This window comes from Mesoplodon mirus, assembly GCF_964341445.2.
Source record: "Mesoplodon mirus genome assembly, chromosome: 18".
NCBI lineage: Eukaryota > Metazoa > Chordata > Mammalia > Artiodactyla > Ziphiidae > Mesoplodon > Mesoplodon mirus.
Window position 1 is genome coordinate 53,344,482 of NC_138994.1, and position 12,614 is coordinate 53,357,095.

At 45.6% G+C, this 12,614-nt stretch overlaps 1 protein-coding gene across 10 annotated transcripts in view; it reads left to right on the plus strand.

Moving 5' to 3' along the window:
- Positions 1-12,413: 12,413 nt before the first annotated feature.
- Positions 12,414-12,614, plus strand: part of MYO18A (myosin XVIIIA) — a 96,720-nt gene continuing 96,519 nt past the window's right edge. For 6 of the 10 annotated variants that reach the window (XM_082604816.1, XM_082604820.1, XM_082604809.1 and 3 more), the window contains exon 1: positions 12,414-12,516. The gene's annotated coding sequence lies outside the window, so the exon portion shown is untranslated. The remainder of the gene's footprint in view (positions 12,517-12,614) is intronic. The other 4 variants (XM_082604821.1, XM_082604812.1, XM_082604813.1 and 1 more) reach the window with 1 other exon arrangement.

Consider the following 12,614-nt stretch of genomic DNA (forward strand, 5'->3'; position numbering starts at 1 on the left):
TTGGATCTTAGAATCTAAAGGTCAACTTTTTCATCCCCTGCCTCCAAGCAGGAAAACACTTTGCTTAGCCTAGACCAGTGGTTCTCAGTTTTGTTCCCCATGGGACATTGGAAATGGAGACATTTTTGCTTGTCATGACTCGGGGTGGAAGGGGGGTTGCTACTGGCATCTAGTGAATAGAGGCCAGAGATGCTGCTAAACCTCCCTCAATGCACACGACAGTCCTCTATAATGGAGAATTCTCAGGTCCAAAATGTCAATGTGCTAAGGTTGAAGCTGAGGTTGAGAAACCTGGGCCTGCACAGATAGATCTCTGTCCTATTTGCAAAGTTCTCGTGAGAGACTGTGTTCTCATCCATTGTATTAAAGCCCTGGCAACCAGAAACTTCAACCCTCGTTCACTCATGTTGACAACTTGTCTTTTTGAAAGTAAGGGGAATAGAGAGAGGTTCCAGGGGCAGCTCCAGGATTCTGTTTAGTGGGGGACTATGGAAGACAATCAAGTCAGCTGTGAAGGCTGGGGTCCTGTCTTGCCCCTGGGTTTGCACAGTAAGCATGCTGCCGCTGCTCTATTTAGATCGTACTCACATTTGGGAGGCTGAAAGAGAGGGCTGATGGTGATAAGGGGTGTCAATACCCCCCTCTAAACTATGCCTTGGCAAGGTTTTCAGTAATTCCTAGGATTAGAAGCTACAGACATGTAAAGTTAGATACGATTTTTGCAATGTGAGGCCTTAAAGAGCATCCACCTGGCAAGAATGGGGGCTGTAAGACCTGTCTCTTCCAAATCCTAGCATGGTGACAAAAAGTTATATGTGACCGCGGAACCTGGGGGAGAAACAATCTAAGTTATGAATAGTCTGCTGTGGCATGTTGAGAAAAACATGCCTGGTGCCATGTAAGTCTGAAAAAAAAAATGCCCAGGACAGTTGGAAGGTTCAAAAGCCCATTAGTCAGGCACATTTCTGCGGAAGCCTAATTGCAGTGTAAGTGTTCAGACTCTCCTGGTTAATTTGGGGTTGTGCTGGGGAGAAACTTGGAGAGTTGCTGCTTCCATCCTTTCTTCCTCAATGTCCTTTTCTCTGCCAGTTTGTTCTCCTTGTCCTTGTCAGGCAGCAAGTGGCATGCCTGGGTATCAGGCACAGATGGAACTGGAGTTCTTGCTGTGGGCCAGAAATAGTTATGCAAATATCTGGCTGCTGGGGCTTTATATTTATCCGCCCCCCTTTCCCTCCCTATTCCTTACCTCACCTCAATTCCTTCCTTAAAGCTTGTGATTTCTGTGTCCACAGGAACCCAGACTGGGGTTCCTGGGGTCTTCTCACTTCCTAGAGGGACAGCTCCTGGCGGGAGAGAAGATTCTCCTCAAATGCCTTGAGGCTGCAGCCCAGGATCCCAGCCTGAGGTCACACAGAGTCTTGGCCATCAACCTTGCCCACGTGGCACTGCGGGCCTTCACGGGGTTGGCCTTCCTGCTGGGGCAATACTCCCTGTTTGGGTTTGATGTTCCATGCTTGTTTCATTACCACTCCTATCCCTGTCCCCCTAGTACTGACTCCTTTGTGTCCAGGGCCGCAGAGAAGGTGATCTTTCTGAATTTCATATTTGGGGTAGGAGTGGGATTCTTTCTCCTGAACCTGGTGGAGCTGTAGTACTGGGGCAGGGTCTTCCCCTGCCAACCCCTCTCTGTGGCCTGTGCCAGCTGCTGCCACTTATGGGGTGGCCTGCCTATCCTCCCCTGCTCCATTCTGATGAGACAGCCCTGGGCTCCAGGTACCCTTCTGCCTGGAGGTGTAGGCCGGGTCAGTGCAGGCCCCAGCGCAGCACGCCTCAGGCTCCCCGCCTGATGGTGAGAGGCAACCGGCTCAAGGTAGCAGCAGAGACCTGAGGTCTGACTGGGCAATGCCACCCGGCAAAAACCCTGCCATCGCCATCACTCTCCTGCTTTATCCTTGAGGTTGGGGAATCCTGCTTCCTCTTGAAAGCATTACCTCAACAGATGTAGGATAGCAAAGTGATTAAGAGCAAGGCTTCTGGAGCCAGACTGTCTGGGTTCAAATCCCAGCTCTGGACTTCCCTGGTGGTTCAGTGGGTAAGACTCTGCACTCCCAATGCAGGGGGCCCGGGTTCGATCCCTGGTCAGGGAACCAGATCCCACCTGCCACAACTAAGACCTGGCACAGCCTAAATAAATAAATAAATAAATATTTAAAAAAAAAAAAAAAAAAAAAAAAACAACGAGAAACAAATCCCAGTTCTGCCATTTACCAGCTGCATAGCCTTGGACAAGTTGCTTAACCTCTCTGTGCCTCGGTTCCTTTACCTGAAAAAAATGGGAATAATAATAAACCCTACCTCCTAAGAATGTTGTGAGGATAAGATGAGTTTATATATGTAAAGTACTCACCAATAGTAGCTGGTCACAATAAACATAAGCCATTGTATTTGTGTGTGTGTGTGTGTGGGTATTTCTTTTTCTTTTTTTCTTTTTTTAACACCTTTATTGGAGAATAATTGCTTTACAGTGGTGTGTTAGTTTCTACTGTATAACAAAGTGAATCAGCTATAGGTATACATGTATCCCCATATCCCCTCCCTCTTGCGTCTCCCTCCCACCCTCCCTATCCCATAGCCATTGTATTAACTTTAGCTATCTGGAGGGTTGCTTTTGCCTTGCTGCCTGGCCCATGGAGAATTGTGGAATCAATTGCCAGCTCCTCCCTCACTTGCTCTTATGGCTGTTGGTAGCAGAGTCCCCACACCAATCCTCCTTCCTAGTCTCTCCCACCCAGTCCCCTCCTTCCAGTCCCCACATCACCTCCCTGGCTCAGACTTGCCTGCACTGCTACTGCTGAACCTGCCAGCACCTTCCTGCCTGCACTGTCCCCCCACCTCCCTTCTAACCTGCATTTACCTCCCGCTCAGCTCTCCACTTGAATTAACCACTTGAAGCTCCTCAGCCTGGCATCCAGCATCTTCCACGAGCCAGTCCAGACCTCGCTATCCACTCTTTCCCATTCCAGCCACAGTAGGAGCTCTGCCCGGACCTTCACCCACTTCTTTCCACCCTTTGCTACAGTCCCTCCTTGGGAGCTCTGCCCTGGTTGGTTTCAGGGCCAAACTAACTGGGTTCAAATCCTGTTCTGCCACTCACTGGCTGTGTGACCTTGGCCAAGCTGCTTGGGGTTTTGAGGCTCAGCTTCCTTCTGTATAAAAAGAGACTAATAATACCCACTTCAGAGGGGTATAAAGTGCCAGGTGCACAACGTTCCTCAGCAGTGTTGTTACGTCTACATTCTACTATTATAGGCTCAAATCCTAGCCTCTTTCTGTGAAGCCTTCCTTGACCCCTCCTCTGATCTGTTCCTCCTCTGAACCTCCAGGACGATTCCACTCGATAATTAGTCATGCATGTTGTGACTCCCCTTGACTGTGACCTTCAGCAGTTATTTACATCCATCTTGCTGTGTAACTTTGCACGTGTCTCTGACTGGTCTTTGCACCTCAGCTGCAGGCAGGGCAGAGATGCTGAGCTTTGCAGGAAGAGGACACAACAGTCCTGCTCTTAACTTAGTGCTTTGCATGGAATAGGAGCTCGACTCATCTATGCTGATTTAATTTAGTGTTGATATCTTCAGACCAGAATTAGGAGTGGCCAGAAAGGGCTTTGCCTGAGGCATGTCAGCAAACCAGAGGAGATGGACATTCCCCTGTCTCCCTCTACAACTTGGGGCAATTTTAACAATACTTAACAGCTAAGAAAGTTCTTTCCAAAGTCTAATTGGAGTCCTGCTTGCTGCAGTGGAAGCTGTTCTCCTTGGACCTTAGGGTATTGGTGTCTTGGTCCTGAGTAGCGGGGGACCATTTGCCTTTTGGGTTATGCTAGTAAGCTTGGATTCTATTCCTTAGGCCAAAGTTCAGCAAACTGTAGTCCTTGGGCCAAATCTGGCCCACCATATGTTTGGTTTTATTTTTTTAATAAATTTATTTATTTTATTTATTTATTTTTGGCTGTGTTGGGTCTTCGTTGCTGCTTGCGGGCTTTCTCTAATTGCAGCAAGTGGGGGTTACTCTTCCTTGCGGTGTGCGGGCTTCTCATTGTGGTGGCTTCTCTTGTTGTAGAGCACGAGCTCTAGGCACATGGGCTTCAGTAGCTGCGGCGCACGGGCTCAGTACTTGTGGCTCACGGGCTCTAGAGTGCAGGCTCAGTAGTTGTAGCACATGGACTTAGTTGCTCCAAGGCATGTGGGATCTTCCCAGACCAGGGCTCGAACCCGTGTCTCCTGCATTGTCAGGTGGATTCTTAACCGCTGCGCCACCAGGGAAGCCTCCACCATCTGTTTTTATAAATAAATTTTTGTTGGAACACAGCCATGCTCATTCATTTGTGTATTGTCTATGGCTGCTTTTGTGCTACAGTCATAGAAATGAGTAGTTGAGACACGTGCAAATCCTAAAATATTTACTATCAGATGCTTTACATGATCTTCCAAGGAGCGGGTGTAGGATCCTAAGAGCAGAAGGTGGAGGAAGAAATCCTAGGAAGCACCAACACTGAAGGGCAAACAGAGGAAATAGGTCCAGCAAAGAGATTTAGAAGAGGTTCCAGGGGCCAAGCTGAGAAGAAAAGGCAGGTCAAATAGGCAGTAGTCAGCAAGCCTGAGAGGCAGTCCCTAGCATTAGCAATTGGTAGGTCATGGCTTGGGTGACCAATTTGTCCTATTTCGCTTGGAACTTTCTGTTTTAGCACTGAAAATCCCACATCCTGGGAATGCCCTCAGTGTTGGCACTGACAGCTGGTGACTCTACTGCTGTCCTCACCAAGAATGATGTCAAGAAAAGTTTAGCTTGCAAAGTAACTAACTTCTGGAAACATTATTTTCCCAATGAGCTGATAAACCTATGTCCTAGCTAGATCCTCTCTGAATCACTCCAAGCGTAATAACAACATGAAGCCCTCTCTTTGTACAGCCCTTGACCATTATGCAACCTCATTCCATCCTTACACAACCCTGTGAGGTAGGAGTTCATAGCCCTAATTTTATAAGAATGGAAACTGAGAGGTTAAGTGATTTGACTAAGCTCTCATGACAAGTAAGTAGCAAAGAGAGGCTCAACTTCAAGCCTTATATCTCCAGAAGCACATGCTCCAGCTGCCTCCACAGCTCTGCTTGTGTATGTCTATAGTCTAGGATGCTGGGCTTGAGGCTGGTGGGATTGTGGCTCATTGTAGAGTCAGGCAGAGCCCGTGAGATTCTTGGGAGCATGGAAGGAGTCCCACAACTATGTGCAGATCAGTACAGAGGGAGTAAGGCTGCAGGTTCAGACAAAGGCCGACATATAAACTGAAGCCATCAAAATTTTGTAAGAGGGGCCATATTCTATGCAATAGGTGGGCTCTTTTTATTTTTTGGCTGCACTGTGTGACTTGCAGGATCTTAGTTTCCTGACCAGGGATTGAACCTGGGCCCCAGTAGTGAAAGCACCAAGTCCTAACCACTGGACTGCCAGGGAATTCCCAATAGCTGGGCTCTTAAAGATATTTTTTTACTGTGGTAAAATATGCATAACATAACATTTACCATTTTTACCATTTTAACCATTAAGTGTACAATTCAGTGGCATTAACTACATTCACAACATTTTACAAGCATCACTGCCATCCATTTCCATTACTTTTTCATCATCCCCAACAGAAACTCTGTACCCATTAAACAATAACTCCCCATTTCCTCCTCCCCCTAGACGATGGTAATCTCTATTCTACTTTCTGCTTCTATGAGTTTGCATATTCTAGATACCTCATGTAACTGGAATCATACAGCATTCGTCCTTCTGTAACTGGCTTCCTTCACTTAGCGTAATGTCCTCAAGGTTGAATCACATTGTAGCATGTGTCAGAGTTTCCTTCCTTTTTATGGCTGAATAATATTCCATTGTATAAATGCTACATTTTGTTTTTTCATTCATCTGTTGCTGGATGGGCTCTTTTCATATTCTTACACTTCTAATAAAGATAATCATATATTTCTGATGTTTTTAAGTGTCATTTTAGAGTCAACAAGATACTATATGCCTCCTGAAGAAAAAAGACCATGCCACCTATGAAGTATCCTTCCCCCCAAAATAAAACTCAAATTTGCTCAAGCCTCTAGATCTATTTACCAATTTATAGGAAATACAGAGGCCAGAGTATCATATTAAACTACCCCATGGGGATGCAATCAACAAAGTCCAGATTGTGGAAAATCTGTAGGATAAATGACCTAGTCTCTCCCACAAATTAGTTGTGAGGGAAAAAAGGAAGAGATAGAAGAGAAACCTGTAGGTTAAAAGATAGTTAAAAGTCACATCCTGCAAATATTCTTGCTATTCTGATTTTATAATAATCAGAGCAGGCTAAGAATTTGCTACACTAAGACCATGCATGTGTCCCCAGACCTAGTTCTTTCCCTAGGTCTGGTTTCATAAATGCTGGTGATAAATCAAGCCTGATTTATATAATGCATCTTATGTGGGAAATGTCTGTGACTCTAGGTATCTGATCAACCTCGAGAAATTACAGCACAACTAGGGTAATAACTTTTGAAGATAACTATTGCGAATTTGATGATTACCAGTTGCCATTAAATGAATTGTAAAAAAAAAAAAAAAGTCGACTAACTGCAACATGTGAATCTTGATTCAAACAAACAAGCAATTAAAAAAAACTTTATGAAGATAATTGGAAATTTGAACATTGATGATTTGATGGTATTAGGGAATTATTATTTAAAACCTTTAGGTGTGACAATGGTATGTGGTGGTGTTTAAAAAATAATCCTTATCTTTTAGACATACACACCAAAATGTTTTCAGATGAAGTGATATGATATCTGGGATTTGTTTTAAAGTTACAGTTATAGGGGGGAGTATAGTTGAAACAAGATTTCCAGGAGCTGATTGAAGCTGTGTGATGGGTACTCAGGGGTTTGTTATATTATTTCTTTTATTTTGTCTGTGTTTGAACTTTCCCAAGTTAAACTTTTTTGTGTCATTTCAGAGACAGGCTCCTTTTTTTCGGCTGATATTCGGCAGGTACTCTCTTCTAAGAATTTAGCTTCAAGTTTCCTAGAGAGGGTTCTGCACCCACACTGCAAGTGTCTATGCAGAGGAATAAAGGATCTTCTGCTAATGCATTTTGAGGAACAATATTCAACATGTGCTCTTGTCACCTGAACATCACTTGCTATCACACAGATATGCAATTCTGTGAGCTTAAAAAAAAAACTGGCTTGCTTATTTGCGATCCTTTCTGGAGTGTCATATTGTGGTAGCTTACTGTGTGATGAGTATCATCATGCTTTACCTGTGCCATTTCTTCTAAGCCTCACAATAACTCTATGACTTACACATTATTATCAGCCTCCATTTCACAGATGAGGAGAGTCAGAGAGATTAATAAGGGCTAACATTTATTAACCACTTACTACCTATCAAGTACTAGGCTAATTGCTTTAAATGAATTTGCTTGTTTTATCCTCACTCTTATGAGGTAGGCACTATTATTATCCCCATTTTATAGATGAGGCAATTGAGGCTTAGAGAGGCTAAGGAACTTGCCAGCAGCTGCTAGACCACATGTCCTCTCAAGCCGTGTGGCCCCAGAGTCCATGCTCCTTTCACTCTGCCCAGGACACAGCCCAGCAGAGTGACTCAGAGCAAGCAATCCGGGCTCTGCTACTTATTAGCCGTGTGGCCTTGGGCAAATTATTTCATCTTCCTCAGCCTGGTTTCTAATCTGCAAAATGGGGATAAGAACATCACCTCCCTAATAGGTGAGGATGAGGACTAAATGGGACAATGCCGGCCAAGGGGTTAGCTTAACGCTGACCCATAGTGAAGGCTCAGTTGCTGTAAGGGATATTTATTATTACCAGCCTTCTCCCTTAGGGGCTTCTCGACTTGAGTCAGATTGCTTTAGGAGCTTACGAATTTTCTGGAAAAACTGGCCTTTCCGTGGTCATCTGGGCTATTTTATGTGGACACTGCTGTGATGTTTTTCTTTGAGGAGTGGATGGGGCTTTACTTTTACTTTTACTTAGAGCCAGGGCAGGGATTATTCTGACCTTTGAGAAGTAAAAGATTAAAAAACAAGTGACCATGAGCCAGAGTCACTGTGGGCCTTGCTCTGGTTTTTCATTCTTGCCGGGTTTCTGAAATTGGTTCCCGGTTCAGGCTAGAGGAGCTCTTAGGAACACCGTGTGCTACCCCCGAGTGCCCTGATGTGGACGCACATAAATAACACAGATGTTAATATGTCTCTTCATTCATTGCCATGGTACAGGGGAAAGAACATGGGCTTTGAGTCTTGGGGACCTCAGTTTGAATCCTCACGCCACTTGCAGGCTGTGTTTCCATAGCTGTGAGTTGGGAAATTTATGAAAACAAAGCTAACAGTTATAGAATGCTTACTGTATGCTGGGAACTGTTCTTTTTACATATTAACTCATTGAATTGTTAAAAAGTTAATAAACTTTATTTTTTAAAGCAATATTAGGTTCATAGCAAAATTGAGCTAAAAGTACAGAGTTTCCACATACCCTCTTCACCCTCCCCACCACCAGCCTTCCCTGCTATGAACATCCCACACCACAGTGGTGTATTTGTTACACCTGATGAACCTACACTGACACATCATCATCACCCAAAGTCTGCAGTTTACATTAGGGTTCACTCTTGGTGTTGTACATTCTGTGGGTTTGGATAAATGTATAACGACATGCATCCATCATTGTAGTATCATATAGAGTAGTTTCACTGTCCTAAAAATCCTCTGTGCTCCGCTTATTCATCCCTCCCTTATCCCAGTCCTGACAACAGCTGATCTTTTTATTGTCTCCATAGTTTTACCTTTTCCAGGATGTCACAGAGTTGGAATCATATAGCCTTGTCAGATTGATTTCTTTCACTTAGTAATAAGCATTTCTTTCCTCTGTGTCTTTTCATGGCTTGATAGCTGGTTTCTGAATAATAATCCATTGTCTGGATGTACCACAGTTTAACCATTCAGCTACTGAAGGACATCTTGGTTGCTTATAAGTTTTAGCAATTATAAATAAAGCTGTTATATCCATGTGCAGGTTTTTGTGTGGATATAAGTTTTCAACTCCATTGGGTAAAGAACAAGGAGGACAATTGCTGGGTCATATGGGAAGAGTGTGTTTAGTTGTATAAGAAACTGCCAAACTGCATTATCAGAAAATCCACAAAAAACAAATGCTGGAGAAGGTGTGGAGAAAAGGGAACCCTTCTTGCACTGTTGGTGGGAATGTAAATTGATACAGCCACTATAGAGAACAGTATGGAGGTTCCTTAAAAAACTAAAAATAGAACTACCATATGACCCAGCAATCCCACTACTGGGCATATACCCAGAGAAAACCATAATTCAAAAAGACACATGCACCCTGATATTCATTGCAGCACTATTTACAATAGCCAGGACACGGAAGCAACCTAAATGCCCATTGACAGATGAATGGATAAAGAAGATGTGGTACATATATACAATGGAATATTACTCAGCCTTAAAAAGGAACAAAATTGGACATGGATGGACCTAGAGACTGTCATACAGAGTGAAGTAAGTCAGAAAGAGAAAAACAAGTATCACATATTAACAGATATATGTGGAACCTAGAAAAATGGTACAGATGAACCGGTTTGCAGGGCAGAAAGTGAGACACAGATGTAGAGAACAAACGTATGGACACCAAGGGGGGAAAGAGGGGCGGGGGGTGGGGGTGGTGGGATGAATTGGGAGATTGGGATTGACATGTACACACTAATATGTATAACACAGATAACTAATAAGAACCTGCTATATAAAAAATAAATTAATTAAATTAAAAGAAAAACCCCAAACTGCCAAACTGTCTTCCACAGTGGCTGTGCCATTGTGCGTTCCTACCAGCAACAAATGAGCGTTCCTGTTGCCCCACATTCCCACCAGCATTTGGTGTTGCCAGTGTTCTGGAGTTTGGCCTTTCTATTAGATGTGTAATAGTACCTCGTTGTTTTAATTTGCAATTCTCTATGACACATGATGTAGAGTATTTTTTCAAATGCTTATTTGCCATCTGTATATCTTCTTTGGTGAAGTGACTGTTCAGGTCTTTGGCCCATTTTTGAATCAGATTGTTTGTTTTCTTATTGATGCCTTTTAAGAGTTCTTTTTTTATTTTGGATAACATTTCTTTATTAGACGTGTCTTTTGCAAATATTTTCTCCCAGTCTGTGGCCTGTCGTCTCGTTCTCTTGACATTGTCCTTTACGGAGCAGAAGTTTTTAATTTTAATGAGGTCCAGCTTACCAGTTCTTTCTTTTATAAATGTCCTTGGTGTTGAATGCAAAAAATCATTGCTGTAGCCAAGGTCATCTAGGTTTCCTCCTATGGTATCGTCTAGCAGTTTTGTGTATTTGTCTTTTACATTTAGGTCTATGAGTCATTTTAATTTTTGTGAAGGGTGTAAGGTCTGTGTTTAGACTCTCTCTTTTTGCCTGTGGTTGTCCAGCTGTTCCAGCAACATTTGTTGAAAACACTAAACTCATTTGATTTTCAAAATAAACTTTGAGGCAGGCATTATTAGCCCACTTTTTCAGATAAAGAAACTGAGGCACAGAGAGGTTTTGTGAGTCACCCAGAGTAACACAGCTAGACTTGACCGAGCTGGAATTTGAACCCAGGCAACCTGGCTCCCGAGTCCGTGCACTCAATCCCTATCTATAAAAATAATGTCTCCCTCAGGGACTTCACTGGTGGTCCAATGGTTAAGACTTCGCCTTCCAATGCAGGGGTGCGGGTTTGATCCATGGTCGGGGAGCTAAGATCCCACATGCCTCGTGGCCAAAAAACCAAAAAATATAAAACAGAAGCAATATTGTAACAAATTCAGTAAAGGCTTTAAAAATGGTCCACATCAAAAAAATCTTTAAAAAAATGTCTCCCTCATACGTTTGTTGTGAGGAATAGAGATAGTGTCCAGCACCTAGTAGCTGCTCAGAAAGCAATAGTGATAGTCATTGTCCTACTTAGCTTCCAAGGTTCCGCTCAAATGTCATGTCCTCAGAGCAGCTTTCTTTCATTCCTCCAGCCAAATAAGCCATCCATTATAGCGTCATCTCATCATCCAAGGGATGACAGTGTGGTGAATCCCACTGCAGTCAAATTTCACTACCAGCCCCCGCTCTCACCATGTGAGTTCCCTGGAGAGAGGCTCCAGGTCTGATAGCTCTATGTCCCTCAGAGTCTGCTGCACTTGGCACTTAGCAGGATCTCAGTAAAAGTGTGCTGCATTGAGTTTGGGTTACATGCTATTCCTTTATCCAAAATGCACACTCTGGGTTTGGTCTATTCCTCAGGATCTCTCAGTTCTTACACAGCTCTTAGCTCCTGAGCCCCCTTGCTTGAACCTTCCCTGGTCTGTCAGGCTGGGCCACCCCTGCCAGAAGTTCCTGGTTGGGCTGTTTATGGAGGCAGCTGCCCTTGTCTGCTACACCCTTTTACCTGCACCACCCCACTCAGTTTCTTCCACGTTCTGGGGTACCTCCCTTCAGTATGGACACTGTCCGTAGAAATGCCCACCTCTCTCTCTCAGCTCAAGGCATAGCACCTATCTTGGAGGTCTGGTCTCTAAATGTCTCTGGCCTCTTCCAGAAAGTCTAAAATTCCTTCTCAATGGGTAGAGCAGCTCACCCGACATTGATAGGACATGAGGACCCAGGGGCAGACCTCATTCCAAAGAGCTTCTGAAAGCTGTTAATCTTGGCATTGCTGGACTCCTTTGGGGAGTGAGTGCCATTTATGGCTATGACTCCCGGGCCTTGGCTCATCCCTTAGGCAGCTCCACCTGAGGCAGGGCTCTCTCAGGCCAAGCCACCAGGAGGCTGTGTCCACCTTGGGGAGTACATTCTTCCAGTGCCACCTTGGGCACGGCTGGCAGTGCCTGCTTTGGACTAGGCCATCTGGCATCCTCCAGCAGCACCCTATGTCTGTCTCTGCAGAGCCACCCTGGGAAGATGTGGCCCGCGAGGCTCAGTTGTTCTCTCTGGACAGCACTGTCCTGGGCAGCACCCTCTTGGACACAGCCAGCAGAGTCCACCAGTGCCTGCCGAGGACAGAGCCTGTTCTATACATTCAGCATGACCCCGGGGCCTGCCCTGGGCACGCTCAGCAGCCCCCAGTGCCCAGTGCAGACAGGACCCCCAGGCAGGGCCTCTCGGACCCGGACCGAGGCCTCCAGGGGAGCTCCCGGTGCCCGCCTGGCCCGCTCTGGAGGCGCGCCCAGGCGCTGCCAGGAAGGCCGGCCGTTTATCCCCGGAGCCGCCAGCAGGGAGCTCCCTTTCGGCTCGGCTCGTGCGGCCGCGGGGGGCGGCGCTGCGCTGCGCCGTGCTGAGCTCCTGCCCGGACCGGGCCGGGGCCGCTGGATGCCGCGTCTCCGCTCCTGCTGCCTGCCGGGCGGGCTCCGGCGGCCGGTGAGTGCGGGGCGGCGGGGGTGGCCGCTCGTTAGCGGGCCGGGCCCGGGGTGGGGGTGGGGGGGGCGGCGGGGCGGGCTCGGGCCGGGAAGGCGGGC